The sequence below is a fragment of the Oenanthe melanoleuca genome, chromosome 1A (genome assembly GCF_029582105.1).
Source record: "Oenanthe melanoleuca isolate GR-GAL-2019-014 chromosome 1A, OMel1.0, whole genome shotgun sequence".
In the NCBI taxonomy this organism is placed as follows: Eukaryota; Metazoa; Chordata; class Aves; order Passeriformes; family Muscicapidae; genus Oenanthe; species Oenanthe melanoleuca.
In genome coordinates, this window is record NC_079334.1 from 26759203 (window position 1) to 26782291 (window position 23089).

The window sequence follows — 23089 nt, forward strand, 5'->3', positions numbered from 1 at the left end:
TCTGCCTGTACCTGTCATCTTTCCATTGCAGACAAATGCTTCCCTTGCAACCACAAAATGCTGCTACACTTCAGAAGCCAAGGAAATGAGCCTCCATCCTTTAAAGGTGACCAGGTTTTTGATAAATAGAGAGAAAAAAACAGAGTTAGAAAAGACACAAAATTTGAAAGGCATCAGAAAAGAAAATATCAGAGAAAATAATTTCAGGGAATATTCCTGTTTAAATCTAAGGGGAAAAAATAGCAAGAGGACTGGAACCTCTCTCCTGTAAAAAGGGTGAGAGTTGGGGTTGCTCAGCCTGGAGAAAAGTGGGTGCTTGTTGCAGCCATTCAACACAAAAAGCCTTTTACCAAAGCCTGTAGGGACAGGACAAGAGATAAAGGTTTTAAACTGCAAGAGATTAGATTTAAATTGGATATCAGGAAGAAATTCTTCCCCATGAGGATGATGAGACACTGGAACAAGTTGCCCAGAGAAGTTGTGGGTGCCACATCCCTGGAATTGCTCAAGGCCAGGGTGGATGGGGCTGTGAGCCACATTCTCTGGTGAAAGTTGTCCCTTCCATAGCAGGAGGGTTGGACCAGCTGACCTTCAAAGGTCACTTCCAACCCAAACCATTCTGTAATTCTCTGACCTGCCAGTGAGAAGTCTGATGCTGAGCTGAGGGTCTGCTATCCCCAGTGTTTGCCAGATCATGGCTCATCAGTGATGAGTTATGGATACTATGATAACTCACTTTCTGTACAAAATCCCTCAAATATCACAAAACCTCCAAAATGCAGGAGGCTCTATCAGGTGTTCCATAATTTTGAGGAATTTTGATGTTTCCCCATTATTTATTGATCAGAGGCAGCTCTCTAAGCACATTGCCTGTTCTCCTTTCTCATCAGTGAGCTTGCCTGAAGACATGAATTATCATCAGATATATATTTTTTCCTCATGTTAGTGGTCTCTTCCTGCATTATTGCATGATGCTAAGCTCCACTGCAAGGGCTACAAAAATGAGATGGACTCTGTCTTCTATTTTTACCAGTTTAAGTGTTGAATGCATCCTCTTGAGAGAGCCAGAGAGGCTTTGTTTGACAGAGTGCCTGAATGGTTGCAGTGTTGAACTTTTCATCCTCAGCAGGTTAGGGTATTCCATAGCTCACAGATTTAACTGAATATTTTGCAGGCAGCATCACTAAGTCAAAACCAAGTAATTTCTTTCCCTTTGAAAGAAGGACCACAGGGGAGTTATGGCCTTTCAGTTGTTTGGCAGCTGTTGATCATTTAACAGTTCAAAGCAAGTTCTGAATAACATCAAATATAGACTTTGCTTTTTAGTATACAATAAATGAATGGGTGGCTGCTTCTGTCTCAGAAACCATAGAGAAGACTAGCAGTAATGACTTGTGAAATGAAGTTAAGCTTACAGGGAGCTGGACTGAACACATAATTTCTCCACTACTTTTAGTAATTTTGATTTTCCATTGTACAATATATGTTTCAAGCTCCAAATTTCATTTGCCTGAACATATTTTGGACTTACCAAATTAATAATAAAACAAGCAAAATAAAGAAGCACCAGTGCAGCTTTCATAACATTTTTACTGTTAGGAGGTCCAAGGCTTTGAGGATTTGTCTGAAATCATTAGCTGATTTTCTCCTTACCATCACAGTGTGGAAGGAAAGTTCCCTCTGTACCAGCTTTGACCATCTACAACTTTATCACAAAGGACTCAGTAGACTTCTTGTACCTAGCTGCATTGACTTTCAGGACCCAGTAGACTTCTTGTACCCATAGTTGCATTGACTTTCATGTCCCTTCAATAGCTTGAGGTATTTTTCTTCCTTCAATAAAATCACTCCTTACCAATCAATAAAAAAACCCAGAGAATATGAATCTTTCAAAATCAATTATTATGTACAATAATCACACAAGTATGCTAGAAGCAGCTGAAGTGTCAAAGCAAATCCCAGGACCAACGATCTCAAAGCCTCCAGAAACTAGTAGAAAATGATGTAGTTTTATTCACTTGTGCTTTTGTGTTTGCCAGTGTCAAGGTTAGATGATGAGTGGGTGTATTAACTCCTCAGCCTGTTCCCTCAACTTTCACAAAACAAACTGCACTTAAATGTGAGGATTTTGAGTTTCATCAAAAACTTTCTACTGCTGGCAGCCAATTGAAATGACAGAGTTCAGATAAGGTGGAAAAGAACAAAATAGTGTATATGAGAGCTAAACTCTCACACTAGCTATTTATGTGGTGCAAAGAGGATTAATGAGGCCACTTTGCAGAAGCAAAAACTACAAGGCTAGTTAGAAATTATTGCAACAATGCACACTGAAAGCAGCTTGGAAAGTCCACATTTGGCAGGAAGACCCCCCCTTGGGTGAAGGGCTGCTCTTTATAACATTTTTGGTCATGTTGGAAAGTTAGCTGATGGATGGCACTGATTCCTAAGTAACATATTGATGTAATGTGATTTAAGAAACCTGCAGTCTTCAAATTCCAAGGTATCAAATAATTGCCATGTAACTGTTCAACCTTTTCACATACAGACACTTTCCTGAATCTGAGATAGTTGCAAGCTACAGCTGTAATTTTTAAAGTTGTTCTTAGAGCTCATTCTGAGCTCTACACTACTATAAGTTTGCTTTTCTGCAAAGAAATTACTAAGAAATTGACAGTAGGAAATGATGAGAGGTAAGGGTGACTGACACAAAAGTATGTGTTTTCACATTTGCTCTCAGTGATTTTCCAAATCTAGTCCCAGTTTCTGGTGTTCTTGCTTTCCATTGGATTGGTGCATAATACTGAAAGATCTTGCACACAACTTTGACCTTCCTTGCTTTTGACCATTTCCTAAGTACAGCATAATTCAGGGGACAACCTCAGCAGCCCTGTGCTCCATGTGCCAGGGCAGCATAATTTCAAATGGATGTCTAAACTGCATTGCCATTTCATTTCTCTAAGTATGCTCAGATCCAGGAGTGTAACAAGCATCTTACAAACAACTTCTTCCACTCACCAATCCTCTTCCCTCCAACCCTCCAGTCCCATTTTCTTCCCTTTATAATACAGATTTCTACTTATATTTCTACAGAGTCACAAAAATACATGGATTACATTTAGCTGTTTCAAACTGAACATACTCCCCAGAAAGTATGCTGAAAAATCCTTTCTGGGGAAGATGTAAGAAGATTTACATAAACAGCAGCCACTATTCTGTTATTCATGTATGTTGTGGCCCAAAAATGTAAAGGAATAAAAGCAAGGTCAGAAATGGAATAAGATAAGATTTTAAAAATTAAAAAAAAAAAAAAAAAGAAAAAAAAATTAAAAGTACGTCCATATCGATATTTCAAAGCACCACATTAGAGCTCAGATTTATCAGCAGGAAACTGGATACACTGATATCAAACAGCAGCTCTAGCCTGTCAGTCAAGAGTTCAGCCAGATCTTGTTTAGAAGTGTGTGCAGTTCTTAGGAATCCTTTGGTGATAAAGTGAGCTTGGATGTAGCCCCCACTCCTTGTGTCCTTGGTCTCCAGGGAGAGTGATAAATGTGTGTGAAAGAAAACTTTCCAGAGTTAAAAATATCTGCCCTCTGATCATTTTTCTAGACAATCAAGACACAGAAGCTATGTCAGATCAGTCAACAGAATAAATACGGATGTAATCAAAACATAAGAGAAAGAGAAATTATTAGAAGAAGTAAGTGATGAAAGGAAATAAAACTTTAGCATGAAGACTACTTTCTTTTTAATCCATATATGGCTGTCTCTGCTATTTTCATTGTTCTTAGGTGTTACATCCTATATTATCAACCTCCTGTTTACATCTTCCCCATTTTTCCTTCGTTTTTGTTTTCCAGGTATTTTTAAGGGCTCTTCCAGTCTTTACAGGCAGGAAAGACTGGAAAACTACACTAGAGGAGCCAGAGATATAAGCCTTTAATCAGCAGGAGGGAAGGTTTTTCTGAAACACTACAAATCCAAATAAAGCAAAGCTTTTGCTCAGTGTTGACCATATGCAGTTGTCTAATTACCTCAGGGCCTTATTCCCCTTCTTGTGTTATTTTGTGCAGGGCCCTGCACCACAAACAAACAAACAAAAAAGCCAGGCAAACAGAGCTGAGTGTGTCCACAGGGCTCTTATGATACAACCACATTTGTCTCCCTATAATGTTGTGACTCCTCTTTGAAAAGTGTCCCTATTCATTTCTTCAGTAGATTTCAGGACCAGAGAATTTCCTAATTAAAAGCTCCCAATTTCATACAAGTTCTTAGGAGATATAGATATGTCTGTATTGATTTGATGCATTTAATTTCTACTTCAAAACTAGAAGAGAAAAGAATAAATAAAGAGTTAAAGATGCAGGCAAGTAAACCCTGAACATGAAAAAATATTGAGGGGGGGTTCAAATCTCTAAGTACAAATGCCTGCCAAAACAATACTAAAGACCTTTTTTAGAAAGAAGAAAATAAAGATGCATGCAGAACTTCATTTGGCTCAGCTTGGCTTTTAGCTCACAGTTGCAGCTTACAGCCATGTTACCATGCAGAGAGTGACAGACCTATAGACTGGATAAATAAGATTTGCAATTAAGTCCTCACTGAAAAAAAAAAGCCAAAATTCACCAGAAGGACTCTGCAAAGAATTTCATCCCCTTTTTAACCAGTTCTAATGAATGAGGTGACAGATGGCCCCAGATCCAGTAGGAGGTTGCACTGGCTCAGGGGGCTCTGCTTGTTCGTGGGTAGCAGCTGAACTCCAGGACTGGGCTGCTCCCTGGGAGGCACCATTTGTTTTAATGGCCAATGCCTCTTATTTGTGTGTGTCTGTGTGTGTTTGTGTCCCTTTTTTTTTTTTGTTGCCACATGCACACAATGGCTTGCAAATGATTCCTCACTAGGTTTCCTTTTTGTACCACTGGCAAAGATTTTGTCCTCTGCCAGTTCTTAGGGGAAAAGGCTTGCATAACTTTTCCATAATGGCCTTATCTGTGCAGCCAGCAGCAGCCCTGGCAATGGGGGAGATTGGGTTTTATAATTAAACTAGTGCTCCCTCTGTTGGCTGGATGTCAGAGCCCAGAAACAAGAACTTGCTTTGCCAAGGATTGCATTGATTGTGGAGAAAAAAAACAAACAACAAACGAAAACAAACAACAATAAAAAAGTTAATAGTCTGACTCTCTGCAAAATATGGTTTCTCCTTTTTGAGTGTGCATGACAAACATCCTTCCCCTCCCTTGACTTTCACATCAGTCACAAATAATGTAGAGAGTCTGAAGTTTTGTTGGCAAAGAGAAATAATTCAGAGACAAAACTGCAGGACTGTCTTCCAAGTAACTCCACAACTGCCAAAGGACGTGGATGGATAATACATACAAATAAGGCTAAACAGGAAAAGAAATGCATCTCATTCAAGTTGTTTAAGATGCACATCAAAGCTGCAGACCACTTTGTGAAAAATTATCTGCAGTCCTCTTTGCTCATGTTTGAGGGTTCTCCTGCCTCAGTGGTTTCCCTCCACCATCACAGAAAAAGAATGAACTTTTCACCAAAAAACTGAGCAGTACACCTGGAAACTGATGGAGTGTTTTGGGTCCCTGTGTTTATCTTGCTCATATTGATGGAAGGGGAGCCAAAAGAGTGTAATGAAGTTTTGCCCTCTGTGTTCTATTATGACACAGTGACAGAGAGCCTCATTATTACCTTGTTCTGTTTACAAGGATGGGACTAGTCTTTTGAAAAAGTGCAATCAACCAGGCTTTCCACAGAATGCTGAATATCTTTACTAAATTACAAATCTTACCTTTCAGAACTAATGCTGTTCTCCATTTCAAGAAAGCTGTATGTATCAGCTTTTAAATTAATTACTTACCTGGTGCTCTGTTGCAAGATAAATACATTTGGGGTTGTATTATTAGGAAACAGTGTTATCTTGTATGCAGCTCATTGGGTTGTCAAGCCCTGCTTGCATTAGAAGAGTGTGTCTCTGCTTTTTTGGCACAGTGGAACTTAGGATATTTTGAACTTCAAAAAATAAATGGGAGGCAAGAAAAACTAAATAAAAATGCCAAGATATCCTTCAACTAAACTCAGGAATTCTTTTAATCTTACCTCTTTGTAGAACATTGCCACCTGCAGAGGTGTTTCTTGGCAGGGTTCTGGCACTGCCTGTTTTCCAGAGCCTCTGACCTTCCAACAGGGTGTTGTGGCACCTCACTGGATCTTGCTGGACATGAGCTAAGTTCTCAACCAAGTCCATTCTTAAACCTTGTTCACCTAGCTAGCTCACTAAAAGGGTGCCTTTCCTCTTTAGAGACTTTAATTTTTTTTTCCTGACTCTGTATTTTTTTCTGTTTCTCTCCTACTAAAGCTATTTATCATCTCCATTTCATTCTCGGGTTGTTTTATACTTGTTCTACTTGTTAAAACCATTTTCTTTATTTGATTATGAAGCCATATATGCTGCCAGTCCCTACTCTTCCCCATCACCTTGTTTAGTGTCAGTCTTTCTCTCCATTTCCCATTTCTGTTAGCTCAAATCCTGCTGAAATAATTTCTCACATTTCAGGTACCACAGGGAAGATCAATACCAATTAGGAGAGCATATTTTAAGAGAGATGTATTAAAATTTTTCATTCTTATAGGCCAGTTTTATTCCCACTGAAGGATAAAATAAGGCAACAATTTAGAGACAATTCCCTTTTTCTGAAAAGGGCTATATATCAAGTTTGCTGAGAGCCTAGCAGAGTATGCTGCATTTGCCTACAGTGGAAGTATTATTTCTTCCTATCAAAACTCTCCCTCTTAGTTACTTTTGGATATAGAATAGCACATTAAACAGACCTTGGTTATGACCTAAATGTCATATTGGGAAATTGTTAATACATTGCTTAAAACCCTGAAAACCATTGAGAAATTATTTTAATGAATGCCAGTGAGGGATTTTTGTTATCTTTATTGGAAAAATTGTATAATCATAGTACTGTTTTTTTACTTCTGCACAGATGCAGAAGTCACATTCACTTCTCTGGAGTGCAAATCCTTGACACAGAATTTGGTCATATTTTTGTCAGTATGGTCAGAGAAAGGAACATACATGGTTGTTAAGCTTTTAAGCTTGGATATGGTTTCAGAAAAGAGTCCACTCTGCACCAAAATGCTCAGTCAGCTCCTGAGGAAAGGAGCTTGGCAGGAAGGACACTTGTCCTGTTTTTGTTGGGGAAGGCATCTATGGAGATCCCATCAGAAAAGGACAGGGAGACCTGTTTGTCATCCACCACCAGGAGGGGCCATAGCTGCAGCCAAGAACTTGTCCTTGACTTGTACCACACCCCTGCCTTCCTACATCAAAACCAAAAATTACTTAATTTTTCTTTCATGTCCTTGCCAAAACCTCAAACCCAATGAATTTGCCTGCTGTCCCACCACAAACTCTCTTTAATGGAGAACATAAAGCACACCATGCTGTCCCTCTGCTATTAAGTGTGCTTCAGAAAGCAGAATAGAGTCATGGCACAGAATAAGGATGGGCAGTGCTGTTTGCTGCAAATTAAAGTGGGGGGCTGGGCCAGGGGGTTGAGCTTTTCACAGCCTGGTATTAAAAGGTAACTGTTTGCATCTCTGCTGCTGTCAGGAAGAGCTATTCTCTAAAGCAAATGGATTCCTGACAGTGTTTATTCTGGCAGCTTGAGTTTAAAATAATGATCTCAGACGTTAGTTAAGCATTTAACAAACAGCAAATTAAGATTTGCATTCTCAGAGAAATTACTGGAACAGGCCTAATTTCTGGTCTGCCAATCAGACAGAGGAAAAACATTAAAGGAATAAATTGCTTTCTGCCATCCTCCTGCCTGCCTTCAGACAGGCAGACCCACCATTCAGGAAAACGTGCTCACACCTGTGTCCTCCAAGGCACTGGAGTTTACTGTGATGTGCAGCACCAGTTGTAGGGGAAGGTCTGTACATGTTTGCACTAGCCCAGCTGCCCTCCTTCTCTCTGCTCCGAAACTGGAGCTGATTCCTTCCTATGGAATTTTCTTTGGTGCCTTTGCCATCATCACTGCTCACAGCTACACCAGGCTAAGAGAGCAAAGACTTATTCCCTTTTTCACCAAAAAGTTGCAGCCTTCCTCTTGAAAATCAGTACTTGTCCCTTGCTTTTGCTTTCCTTCTTTTATTTAGTTAAAACTGCCCTGGCAGCAATTTAGTCAACTCATTCTCTTTCATCTCTTCTCAGAGCAACTCTTCCTTTTGTCTTTCCTTCATCCACTCCCTACACCCTACTGCAGCATCCACATGTGGCTCAATCATCAAAACATGTCCATGTGACAGATCTGAAACCCTGTTTTCCAAAACACTCCTGCTAAATTTCAACTGAAAATGTTCAGTGGGCAAGGAAAGAGCCTGGACTGCAGGGTCAGAAGGCTTGAAAGACTCATCACCTTTTTTTTCCAGTTATAAAACTAATACCCTGGGAGGGGAGGTTGGGGGGATGCTGGGATGAGGGATGATGTAGTCTGAGCTATGGAAAGTGCAGCATGACTGGTGCTAGCCCAGTCCATCTGGTGGTTCAGCCTCTTTATGGCTTGCTGTGAGAGGATTGCATGGCTCTATTCACACATGAAAAAAGAAGACAGAGAACCACTGCTGTGATCTGAAACATGGTGCTGTCTGACAGTCTGATTGCCACCCCAACCTAGCAGGGCTAAAGGCAGAGAGCAGTGAGAGAGGGGCAGCAAAATCTGAGTGGGGGTGAGAGATCAATGTACTTTTCTTTGCTGACACACAAGACTCCCAGTTGTCAGTGTTAGTCAGACAACAGTTTTTCCCCTGCAAATGACTATTAACAGTTGGTGAGAATTCTCAAATAAAATGAATATAAATGTTTATTCATGCTTCAGCTGTGCTTGGCAACTCCATGTCTTCTGATTCCTTGCCAGGCTCCCTTTGCACAGGCTCCCTTTAGCCCCTTGCAGAGACAGGGCACAGGGTGTGATTGCCCTGCTCTCAGGACCACTGACCACCTTCCACTGCTTAACCAAGACCTCACCATTGTACAAGACTTGCAGGGTCTTTGATTTGCCATGCAATTCTCCACAAATGTAACCAAGATATCCAACAGGACTTGCATAAGCTTCTAACCACACTGCTCTGACACATAAAGATTGCACAAGGAATATATATATTTATATGTAAAGTAACCCAACTCCTACCTGCTGTTCTCTGAATCAGTTTCTTTATCAGTTTAAAGCATCAGACTCTTAAAGCATTCAGGAGGCATCTTCTCCTGTCCTTGGACCTCCTTCTGTGTCCTTCTCTTCTCACAGGGCTGTGAAACAAACCTGTCCTTTATAGAATCATAGAATCACAGAATGGTTTGTGTTGGAAGGGATTTTAAAGGTCACCTGCTCCCAGCCCTCCTGCAGTGGGCACAAACATCTTCCTCTAGAGCAGAATGCACACAGACAGATCCAGCCTGGCCTTGAACACCTCAGGGATGGGGCACCCACAAGTTTTGTGGGAAACTGTTCCAGCATCACACCACGTGCATGGCTTCAGATTGTGCTCTTTGTTCCTAGGAAGGCTCACTCAAGTCCCCCACCATGTTATGAGGCTGTAAGCAGACTGGCTTTTTTTAAGCTGGCTGCCATCTTATCAAGGATGCTTCATTTCAAAAGTAAATTAACAAAGTGTAACCATTCTCTACAGTCAGCCCCCTTCTTTGCCTCTGATATTTTCCCAGACTGGATATGAAAACACACAGGAGAAGGTAAACAAGATTCTGACTCAAAGTGTGTGTATCATGATGTCCAAATATAAGGTTGTATGTATGGTATAAGGCTATGTATAATTATACTATTGAGTTTGCAAGAACCTGTGCCTAGGAAATAAAACAGTAGGTATTACTAAAGCAATAACAGAGTAAGTTATTACAGAGCATTTTGATAAAAAATTAAATAGGAAAAAAAACCCACGCAGAAAACAAATAATATTAATTATGTTTCATCACTTTTCAATAGGAAAGATTTATTAAAAATGTTTCTACTACTCATTTTAGTGATTTCTGTTGTTTATCAGGATTTGTTTCAATTTCTTTAATATCACAGAATAGTCCTTAATTCTTGGAAGAAACACCTTAATTTCTTGGAAAGAATTTTGTTCTTGCTGTTAAAAATGTCTGACACTGATGGTTCTATTCAGTAATAGGACTAAAATAGTTGTGGTTGGGCTGAAGAGATGGTCCTGTTTGCATATCTCAGTTTTCTTTTAAACTGCTACACTGTTATCCAAGAGCACTGATGTCATGAGTAGAAATACCACACTCCCAAAATGTTAGGCTAATACTTCTGAAACCATCACTTCAGAGGCAATAATTCTGGGCTTTATATATAACTTTTCAGTGCTGTTCATTCATCACTGACCTCCAGGAGTCTGTGTTTTCAAACTATAGAGGGATGGTAAGATATCAAGGGAAGTTAAAAAAAAAAAAAAAGTGGTGGGTACAATACATTACAGAAACTGAAAGGAATTGAGAGCAAAAGAAGAAGAGAGAGAAATGCAGCTGGAACCCTTGCCCAGGTTTGCACTGACTGTGTGAGAGACCAAGGAGCTGCCTTTGAGGGGATGAAACAACCAGGAGCTGCTTGGTAGCTACCTGAGAAGCAACCAGGACAGCACAAAGGGTGTCATCTTGCATCTTGTAGGGAAGGATTTGTGTGTGACAAGGCCACTGAGAAGAGGGATGGAGGAAAAAATCTAAATCTCTTACAAACTATACAAGCTCTATCGTGACAGACAGGGATGGACAAGTGCATTCAAACCTTCTGTAAACCAGAAATGAAGGAATCCTCAGAGATGAGTTTCCATTATAGTTCTGTGTACACAGAGGTTTTACAAGCTCAGTGGCAGGTGCAAATCAAGAGAAAGAAAGGGGTTTCTGATTCGAATCTTGTCTGCCCATTCCTGTCCTTTACACAGATTGAACCAGCTTTCTCAGGGGCAATTGCAATCAACAGAAGAATGGTGCACTCTCTTCCATTCCATCCTTCTAAAATAGCACAGGAGATGATGGGGGATTAAAACTCTGAAACTTTCCAACCTGCAAATATTCTCCAAAAACTAAAATCCAAGATAAGAACTGAAATGTATTTTTCTATTCCTATTTTGGTGGCAGATTTCAAAATATGATATTAATAAATTTAACTTCATAATCTCATGATAAGTATGACTGCATGAAGAAATAATAAATTTTACAATTTCAGAAGCTGCTGAAATATTTTCTTTTTGTAACAAGATCCATCTATTACATGGGGAGTAAGGGGAAAATGCTTTTCTTCTTCTGTGTTCTACAGAAAACCTGAACCATTTCCAACAGTCCTTTTTTCAGGTAGCTCAGCTTATTTTGTCTGTCCACATTGGGGATTGAAGACTGAATTCAGCCTGGAGAAGGCAGGTGCAATTGCCAGGAACCAAATGTTGTTGGTTTCACATCTATGGCTTCTCAGAACCACATGAGAGAGAGAAGTATGAAATGCTATATCTAAAATTGAAAAAGTGTGACTCGGGGGTTTCATTTAAAAAAAAAAAAAACAAAACAGACCTTGAAAAGAAAGCAAGGGGTGAAATTGGAAGAATAGAAACAGAGGAGCAATGGGTATAGGACCAGGATGTAGGAGATGAAAAGTTGCAGAGAAGTCAGTCAATCTCCACCCAAGTTTTCCACATTTCATGACATTTTTTTGTTCATTAGCTGAACTAAAACCCCAAATCCCAGATGTGTACATCCTTGGGATTTCTTTGCTCCACAGATATTGCTGTAACTCCTGTCTCCAGAGACATGCTTGAATCCATATTAAATGAATTAGCTTGGGTACCACTATTTAACTGGGACAGCACAAGCAGCAGAGACCACACAATGGCACAGCCAACTGAGCATTTGCAGATCCTTAGGCAGGATTTGCAGCTCATGCAAAGCCCATGCAAAGCCCTGTGCTGCTGTGAATGCCCTTCCAGCAGCTTCAAGCTGCTTCTCATGAGTAGGAGGTCCACCCTCAGGCTCAGCCCTGGCACCAGGGCAGGGCAGCATTGCCTGTCAGGGCTGCAATGCAAACTGTAATGTTCCAGAGCTCACCAGACATGGCTGGTGAGTTATTTTATCTCTTACCAATATGAACAGACTGCAACTATCTCTGGGTTAGATTCTGCTGCAGTCTTCAAACAAAGCCACAGGATTCTTAAGAGATGGGCATGGAGGAGGAAAAGACTTGCTCTAATGAAATAAATGAAAGAAAACCCACTGTTTTGATGAAAACTGCTATGATGGAAATTCCCACATGATGGATTGCTTCCCTATTGTGTTCATATCTACATAAAATGGCACAAAGTCACTGATCTATTTGCTATGGTATGATGTTATATTTACTACAATTATATATGTGTGTGTGTGTGTGTAGATGCATATATATAGAGAGAGAGAGAGAGAGAAAGAAAGACATGAATATATATATACTTGCCTGTTTTTTTCCTAAAGTGATTAGAAGCAAGCAGTGGGCAGATGAACAGCTGGTTTTTGATTAAACCAGGATACCTGTGTGATATTTACAGGAAAGGGAAAAACTGCACAGAATCCTGACCTTTATGTTGTGTAATATCTCCCTGGTCTTATGGGATACCTGGGAAAGAAGTGTCTCAGGAAAGCCTTCTGTCATCTTTGTCTGGCTGCCATACCTTCCTTTGCCCATCCCCAAGAGTCAAACAGCCCAGTAATTCAACCACCCATATGATCTACAAAGGACCCAGTGAGCACATCTCCCTTTATAAAATTCTTCCCTTACACATTCCTTCCCACCAAGTTCAAAGGCTAATTCCTGCATAAAGAAAAAACTTCCAAAATCAGGAGTGATCCATATAAGAAACATATTTGCTAAGTTTCTGATTCACCACTAAAACTGCATCCTGGAAAAGCCATAGTTTTAAAGTGATATAAATTGAGGACATAAGACAGTCTGCTCAACCATTGGCTGTAGGACCTGCTTCTGAAAGAAATCAGACTCAGCTGTACTGCATTTAAATTTAACCTTTCTAATACTATTTTTGTCAGGGACAGTGCTGGTAAAAGGTCAATCAAGGCTCATATACAGGGAGGAAAACAAATAAGAGAGAAAGCAAAACAAGGAGAGGTTCACACAAGGGTTTTTTTTTTCATTGCATCAGGGAAAATAGGGTTCTGTCATCATGGGAAAAGCTACCACCCCACAGTATGTATCTTAAGGCAGGATTTGTTCCTTTTCATTTCTACATGTACCATGCATTTCTTCACTCCTATTACAGTCCAGCTTTCTGTTTCATGTTCCTTATTTTGGCACTTCAGAGCCAGTTTGCAACATATGGTCTATGAGGTGTAGACCTGCAAGTGCTGCCATAACTCCAGGCTTGCTGGAGTACAAAGACCTTGGGATACAGCAGATGTAGGAACCAACACAGGGTCGAGCGTGCTGTGGGTACAAAGGGATAATGATCCTGCTCACAATCACATTTATTCTGCTTCTCCTGTGGAGTACACCTGTCTTCTGCTGGCAATACACGTGGCTCCAGCCAGCAAGGCTTCATCATCAGAGCTAAGCTTAGATCTTCTTTCCCTCATTACTGCACTGTGATTTCCCCTCCTACACCTCATTTGCACAGGGCAACTACAGGTTCATCTAAGCATTTCATTAGTGTGTTCAAGACAAACCCCCAGCAGGCTTGAAAGTGATACACACAGATGCAAACAAATAAGCCTAGATGAGCAAACATAAGTGTACCTGTGGGTTCATAATAGGTTTTAAACAAATTCCCAGAAAGAAGATTAAAATTCTTGACACCCTTAGCTGTAAGAAAATGAGTCATGTTTGTTTCTGGCCCTTCACTACCCCCTTTAATGTTAGTTATTCCATGAAAGGAGCTTCCTCAAAGGAGACTCAACTGTGATCTTCTGCCAGATAGAGTTTATTCCAGAGGTCAGATATTAAGTCCTGGCTCCTGCTCCTTCACCCTGTGTGGATAGTGCAAAGGTGATGGAGCTGCTAACATCTAGCTGGCAATTAATTGAGGAGTCTTCTGGATAATTCTTATAAACAAGTTTACACCATCTGCTTTTCCCTCTGACACAGGTGATTGGGAATGTTCAAGGTAGTCTGAGCTTGGCATGTTGGGCTCCAGCAGTTTGGAGGGGGAATCTTTAGGGGACTTAAACTTATAGAAAGACAGACCAGTAGAGAAATGAAAACATGCTGCGAAACAGAATGGCCAGGCAAGTAGTGGCAAAGCTCTCTTGAATATTTATTAGAATAAAAGTTACTTGTTTCACAGACTGGGGAACCAAGGGACCTTTCACCCCTTCATCCAGCTCTACAGCTTCCAGCTCCCCACAGCCCTCCCACCCCAAACACCCCACCACACAGTGTGGGTCTGCTTCTGCAGCACTCCCATCCATCCTTCCCTGGGGTCACACCTTCTGTGCTTGGGGTGCTTTGAGACTCTGAGACTGCAATCACTGTGTCAGAACTGGTTCACGAGTTCTCAGGGAGCAGGAGCTGCAGGGTAATGAAAATACAGGAGCATGATTTCATTGGGACTTCTTACCTGCATGAAATTAGGAACTTCTTGCCTGCAGTTACCTTGCAGATAGTGTGACAGAAAGCAGCCTCTGAGGCAGTAGTGGGTCTTTTACTAGCAAATCTTTCCTATTTAGCATCCTCAATGGCTTTGCCACCAACAGTTTAATCACCCTAGAAAGCCATGGTTCCCTCTGACAGTAAAGGATACTACCTAGAATTACCTCATCTGCTTCTTCCTGTGGCTATATTGTCAGACATTATCAGCAAATATTTGCTTGTTATAAACTTGTCATTGGGGGAAAAAACATGTTAGTCTTCCTGCCTCCCAGGTAACTAATGCTTTGCTGCTTTTATCTAGTGAAGACCATCTTGCTCAAGTTGTTCTTTCTGTGTATATTGCTCATCCAGACAGGCTGACAAGTGACAAGGTGCACCCACAAGCACAAGTAATTCTGAGTATATAAAGGAGCAAACCCTTTGTGTTTCAAATAACATGAGTTTGTTTTCTCCTTGTCCCCATCTGCTTCTTCCCAACCTCCATCTCATGGCTTATGCAGAGGGTAGGGGAGGATGAGCATTTCTGACAATGAAAAGCCTCATTGTTCCTAAAAGGAAAGAAATTCTGCTGTATTTGTTAGAAAACAAGGGATTTTGCATCAGCAAAATTCCATGCATTTCAATTGCACCATCCCAAGTTCAGTATAAAATGGTAAAAGGGTTCTACCTAATGCTTTAAGCTTCAAGTGCAAATTCACTTTGAAAATATTAAGAAACCTTCTACAGTTTTGAGAAAACATCAGATGTGAAAACACCCACATTTCTCATTTTCCTACTCTTTTGTATTGCACTATAGAAAAGCTGAAGCCTTTATTTTATTTGATTTAGGGTAAAGAGAAAGGTAGGAGTTCCAATTGAAATGCAGACAGTACCTGTCAACTCCCATGCCTCTCTCCTGAAAAGCACAGAGGGATCACAGGCTGAGACTGCCATGTAAAGTTGTAATACAATGTTAAACATGCATTACTAGAAAACAAGATTTTCAGTACACTAATGTGTCTAATGAGAGGTTTAAGCATAATTGCAAACTAGAGTAATAATAAATCATGCAAGAAGCACCAGTTCTTAATTAACAGCCCATTATTTTGGGTAAAGTGCTGCTGCTTTATACTTTAGGTGTATATAATTAAGTGTATCATAAACTATGGTTACATTTTTCTCATAGTTGAGCTCTGTAAAGGCTAAGTGCTAGACTAGGTGCTATTTTACTTTTCCTGTTCCAATTTAATTTTTTTTTTTTTAAAGCAGCAGATTAAGTAGGCTCACTCTTAAACAATACTTATTTAATGTTCATATATATGAGACATAAACAAGGGAGAATTTGAAGTCTTTCTGATGAACAGTATTACCACAAATAATGCAGAAAAGTGCCTGAGTCTATTACACACTCTTCTTCTAAACGCTGGCTGTGCTTTAGAAAAGCATCTTCAGCTGCATTCCAACCTCAAAGTCATTTGCTGAAAGACAAATTATTTTGTTTCAATCCTTAACAACCAGGAACTAAAAATTTATTTGAAAGTGTTTTGTGCTGGCTTAAATACTGATGGTGTTTTCTCAAAAACATGAAAATGCATGTTGTGCCTCTCTCCCTTATAGGCTTGGCTTTCTCATTCTGTAATTCACTGCAACATATAAGCCTTTATTCCTTTTCCTGTACAGGGAGTCGTGTAACTCAGAGTGTTTTCCTGTTGTGACTGAGAAGATGAGGAATTATAAAAGACTAACACTACAATTTAACGCTTCAGAGAAACAGTGTATATCATTACTCCTCTGTAGCCAAGCACACTAATTAATATTTATTGCACCTGTCAAACCAGTAGCCATGGTCAATCCATTGCTGCAGCAGTTCAATGGGAGGCTGGGCACCATATTTCTCCTTGGCAGGCATGTTTAGGTCATCAACAAAGACAAAAGCCCTTTTCCCTGGTGGAGCACTGTAAACCCTCTTCTTTTCTCCTGCAGAATTAAACCATTAAATCTATTCATGTTAATTTTCATCTTACTTTGAAAAAGCAGAAAAAAGAGAGAGAGATTGGAAAAATAAAAGAAAAGAAAAGAGAAGCAGAAAAGAAAGAAGGAAAATCACACACTTTCTGGGGAGCCTGCCTGACATTATTATTAGAACCAGTTCTTTTGGAATCCATGACCTTTTATTTTTATCAGATGTGCCGTAAAGGTCACAGAAACATGGGGAGGACATAGTTATAAATCCACATGGAGTTTAATCAAAGGTGGCATGTTGTTCTGAAGTAAACAAGCTAATAAAACTATTCCAGTTTAAACAAAGAGAAAAAAAGGAAAAGAAAAAGCCTTTGTTAAAGACTGTCAACAGAACTGTGATGAACTTGAATGTATCAATGGAATTAATTAGGCAAGAAGGATTATAATAAGTGAATTTCGGTGTTGCATCTGCAGTAGCCTCTTTGGCACCCTGAGTAAAATGCTTTTATTTTGAGTCCTGCACCTCATTCCAAAGCATGTTGTGGTGCACACTGTGCTGCTGGGGGGATGTATTCACTCCAGCTAATTACAAGACACAGAGAACTTAAACTAAAGGCAGCCACGGAACAGACTGCTTCAGTTCTACCAGCCTGTATCCTGATTGCATCACAAATGCTTGGGACACTGTGAAGTAACAATATAATGGAAGATATCTGCATTTCTGCATGCAGTATGACATGACAAATTTTAGTTACAGGCCTTGAAAAAACTCCCCCCTTTTTCTTTCTCTCCTCAAAAATATCAGGTTGGATGTGCCAGAAAGAGGATAATGCTCCAGTGTGGGTACTATATAAGCTAAGGAGTCAAAAGTTAAGTATTGGTCCCACTTCTTCTCAAGTTTAACTGCTTGTGTTGGGCCCCTGGGAAATGTCTAACATACAGTAGGGTCTAGGAACAGGACAAGAGGCAGGGTTGAAATATCAGCTACCAAGGGTGAAGGTGGTGAAACAACCTGAATTTACTGGCTAGAAGATGAGTAAAGTATTCGCTTCTCTGGAAAAATGTGCAAAGCCCAGTCCTGCATGAGTCCTTGTGAACACTGAATCAGATGCCAAGACTTATAGAATACATTATAAAATGGTCAGTGAATGGGTGTTTTAGTGTTCTAGATGCATATTAACAGCATCATGCTTCTCCCTGCAAAAGAGTCTGGCCAGATTTTTCAGTACAATACTCAGAGAAATAGATAAATGCTTTGAATATCTCACTGGCTGTCTAAATAACTCTTTGAAATAAGAACTGGCTGTCAAACCTACTAAGGTACATTCGAAAATCACTTTAGCAGTTACATGACTCAACAGATGTCTAAATACCTTAGGAAATACAATCCTTTATGGCTAGATATACAAGGACAGATGTATACATATTTTGTCTCTTATACTAAGGCTTGTTACTCAGATGGGTCTGGATCCACTGTGAAGATGTAGGTCATGCCACACACAGCTTTTAGGCACTTGGCCTTCTCAAGGAAACCACAGCTCAAAGCTGGGTGCTCGAGGCTTCTCCACACAGTGAGAAAAGCAGGTTCCAAGCCACTGCCTGCCAATGCTTCTATAAAAGACCTTATGCACCAGGAGACTTCAAGTATCAGAGCAAGGCAAAATCAGCTTAAGGAAAGTTAGGCACCCCTCCACTCTTGTAATAGCTGGATTGTTTAACCCAAGAAACAGGAACTGTGCCAACCCCAGGAAAATGCCCTGGTTTAGGGAATCTCTCCTGAGAAATTGCATAAATCCCCGCCCAAGTGGACCTGGGACCCTGACCCTGGGTCCCCAGCTCCAGCAGGAAGCACAGGCAGCCAGGGAGCCAGAGTCAGAGCAGGGGAGGCAGGGTGCAAACACTGGGGGGGATTGGAATGTGTGCTAAGTGCTGGCATGTGTTTTGTGAGTCTAACCTATATTTCTTGGCTCTTTAATTCCTCCACAGGGTTTATTACATGAGGCTGGTGAAATGTATCAAGAGCTACACTGTGGTCTGACTGTGGAAAGAAGCCATTTTCCCCGTGCAAATAATTATAGAACTAATTCTAGGGTCTTTTGTCAGCTGTCTCACCTCTCCCTTAAATGCTCTTGGATGGTTGTAGGGCCATAAAACGGGTTCAAAATAATACTTGAAATTAATACAGTTTGATTTAGATGACCATTTATTTTATAGCCCTAGTTAAAATGTCAGGGAGATTTAACAGAAGATAAACTTTGTACTTGCTAGAATAATTCTAGCAGCTCAAAACCATGTTTTGAGGGCCTAGTGTTAACAGTATTTTCCATTTCCCTTGACAAATGGACTGTAAGTTAGTCATCAGTTAATTATTGACAGATAGAGGTGATATATCAGAAATTATCTGGTATCAGAGAATCACAGGAATTAGATGCAGGAAAGACTTCTTATGCCATTCATATCCTTACCAACATGGAGCCATTTAGTATTCTATATATCTCTACAGTTCATTGTACATGACCTAAGAAATGCTGCTTTCATTGTTTCTCCTGGAGTCTATTCATTAACAGGAGCTTTTTTTCTAATATGCAGCTTAAACTCTCATTACTTTATTATGCTTCACAATGAACTGAACTCAGTGCTTTCAGCACATAGTCATAATTTTTACCTATCAGCTGGAAGTGTACTCCACTCTATGAAAACGTCAGAATTATCATACAGCTACTGCCTGATAAAACATTACTCAAACCCTGTAATGTTTTCAAATCTTAAGCTATTAATAATTTAACATAATTAATTCAAAACACTTCACTCAATGTGAACCAGAGAGAGACGATGGGGAAATGATGCATATTCCATCCTTCAAGGGTGGAATTAAATATGGAAAACAAGGAAAAGATAAAGAGCTGCCAACACTTACTTGGAGTGTAATTCGCCTGTTTTGAACTTACAATAAATTTCACATTTCTAAGACTTTCAGCTAACTTCACAGGCATAAATGAAAAAAACCTTTCCCCTATCACAAGCAAACAATTTAACATGGTTAGAGCTGTTTGACAGACATAAGAAGAAAAGAAACAAATTAAAAAATGGGTGAGATTTCTCTACAAAGGGGAGTAACAATTAAGCAAAAAAAACAGTCTTGTAGAAAATCCTTTAAAATGCAATACACGGAGATTCCTTCCTCTTTTTGTTAAATTTTACCAACAAAGAGTATTGTATTGCTAAGATTTTTGCTTGATTAAACCTTCTTTAACAGCACTTTGTTGTTGCTCTTTTCATGATAGGGTTGTTTTTTAAAAATCTTATTTATTTAAATCAAGGCTGGACCCAACCTTTATTTTCCTGGCTGGAAATTCTTGCTGTTAGAAAGAACTGCAGGTGCTAAATTATGGCACAATCCATAGCAGCTGCAGAAGTGCACCTGGAAAAAATTAGACTAGTAATGAAAATTTCACCTGAGAAGTGCCAAATTGGAAGTCTCAGAGATTGAATGCTTCCATTAAGCCACTACTCAGGAACAAAACAAGTAATAAATATTGAAACTTTCTTCTTTACTTTGACCATGAAGACTTATTTCAGATGTGTTTTCTTCTCTATTTGGGGAAAGAAGGGAAGAACTCGGAGAGAGCATGTTCATCTCTCATCTCCATTAAATCCCTAGCCAACTTCTACTGCCAATAGAGGTACCAATTAGTACTAATTGTAGTAGACACTAATAGTGTAGACACCTGTCACTATCTATTGAACTGGGACTGTCAGTAAATTCACAAAGACCACCAAAAAAACATCTGGAATAATAATGATCATCATTTTGGTACCGACCCAGTCTGAAATTAAACTGTTGATTCTAAGGTAAAAAGCTGAGCAATGCTTTTTGAAGGTACCATAACCTAATAAAAGTAATCCACACACATATATATAGTTTTTTTATTACAGAAACACACAAAAAAATGATACAGAACTTGTTGCCATAGCAACAGCTCTTTCTGCACTGCACGGACCAACGATCCTCACTATTTTGGAGCATTACAATGGATTCATGCTTTGTAAAAAGCTGCCCCCCCTCCAGACAGTGGCAGGACCTGTGTGGGTAGAATGATGAACCCCAGCCTGCCCTGATCCCCTCCACAGCTGACACCTACATCACTCATACCCAGCCAGGGCAGCGTCCAGGTTCTCCCGTTCCATGTGTAATAATGTGGTAATTTTGTATGTAATATGTCACGAGGAGATAAAAGGCAGCCACCTTTCATTTTGACAAAAAGCATGTGGGGTCTGTCAGCCTCAGCACAACAAGGGCAGCTCAAGGGCCGAGCCTGAGCATGGTTTCCAGGCCACCTACAGATTACGTGATGGAAGTCATTGCAGTAAATGCTCCTGTCCCTCAAAGGGGTGGTGGGAAGGACAAAATCTCCCATGATGTGCATCACACTAAACCAGCCAGACACAGGACGTGTGCTGCTTGGCCTGGGGATGGGAACCAGCACCTGTTGGTCTTGGGGGAATTTGTAATTCCCACCGTTATTCTGGAAGCACTCCAGGCACACACTGCAAACACTACAAGTGATAACAAGCCCATAAAACACTGAATGTTAGAGATTACATGTAAGCATGATAGAGAAAAATTAAATCCATTAAAAATCCCTGCCAAGCCCTGATTAGCTATTATTATTTTTTAATTCATTGTAATGTACATCTGCATAAGAGAAAAGCTAACAAACATAAATAAAAGGGAAGTTAGCAAACACATTAATTTTCATTTTAACTTCTGCCTCTTGCCTGAAATAAATGGAAGTGGTAACTCATGTAGATGAGTAAGATATGTTCTAAAATCTTCTGGATGAGGGTGCCCTGCAGAAATACCCACAGGATGCTTTTTGTGAGCAGCTTCCTCTGGCAGTGAAGAGAACCACCTGCAGTACTCAGAGCAGGTCATTTTTCCTCCATGTGGAACAGCTGGACAGCCATGGATTCTCAAGCAGTTTCTTTGCATCAAATGAAAAAGGAGAATTGGGAGCTCAGAGGATTCCTGCAAGCTGTGCTGTGCTCTGCTTGGGGTGAGCACCAAAGAAACCCACAGGAATATATATAGAGAAGTCTTTGGGAATGACTTTTCCAAAATACAGACATGTTTCATCTTTCTGTTCACAGAGAATCTTTTTTGAACTCCTGCAGGTTTGGAAATCCACCATGAAGCTTCTGTCTATATTCCAGTCTCTCACAAGTTGTATCTCAGGGCCAGCAGCACATGTCAGCTCCAGCAATGCCTGATGGGCCCAGTGATGCTCACAAGGATGATCACTTTCCTTCATCTCTCTCTTGGAGGAAACACAGGAAAGGTTTGCATCAGTCACTGATTCTTCAGACAGGACTTGTACCTGGAGGTCCTTTGCTCACCAGAGGGTTGTGCAGACAAGTCTGGAAAGGTGCTGGTTTGCCCCTTGCCTTTCAGTACAGCATTTCACATTCCCCAAGCAGGCACCAAGTGATAGTGATAGCTTTAACAGTGCAACCTGCCTGCAAGCTCTGAGAGAAAATATTGCTGCATGCAGCTAAGCTTCCACTCAGGCATCTGAATGTACATCCTGAAAAGACCTGAGTGCACAACCTGAAAAGACCTGTCAGTGAGAGAAGCTTCTTGGCAAAGACATCCTTCTTCTTTTTAGGAATTAATTAAATATGGGCACCAAGGGATGGTAAAAGAGCTCAGCAAAGAACTTCAAAACAGAAGCTGTAATCAAACTATGGAAATGGCTCCACCCATGTTTGCTCCAGCAGATGGGTAAATGCAATCTGCTCTTGGAGAGTGGCAGCACAAGAAAAGCTCCACAGAAAGATGAAGTTTTTTCTCCAGCCCCTGAAGAGTATTCTTCCTCATCTCGTGTTCCAGGCTGGAGTATTTTGACTGACACTGAGCAAGGTACATTGCAACCCTTGCCCTTCCCTCCCTGCCCTTCAGCAGTGAGGATTTGGAGAAGTTAAGAACCAAGCAGACTCAAGCAAAGTACAGGGTGTCTTTCCTCACTTGTTGAAAGAGGGGAAAGCCAATCTTTCTCATGAGGGGTGAAAGAAATTTCATTTTTGAGAGCACATTGTGCCCTGCCTGTTAGACTCATTTATTTGACTGTTTAATTCAGTGCATGACTTCAGTCATGTAGTCAGATGTCTGGTGTTCATTTTCAGTCAGTTGACAAACTGCCTGAAAGTTTGAGTCATTTGATCACATACTTAATGAAATAATCACTGGCTGAATCATGCTGGCAGATCCAGGTTGGGTTCTCCTTCAGCTCATTTTTTTTGTGGATTAGAAAGTTGCCTTGAGCTGAATGTACCTGAAATGTCTCTTTGATCAGGCAGCTTGGCACTGTTAGCTGTGCTGAAGGTGCCTTGTGCACCTCTGGCTGCACAGCTCCTGCTGCCTCCACTCTGCCTGAAAGCCATGACTAACTCCCTCCTCCTCCCTGTTCCCAGCTGGAGACTGTCCACATGGACTT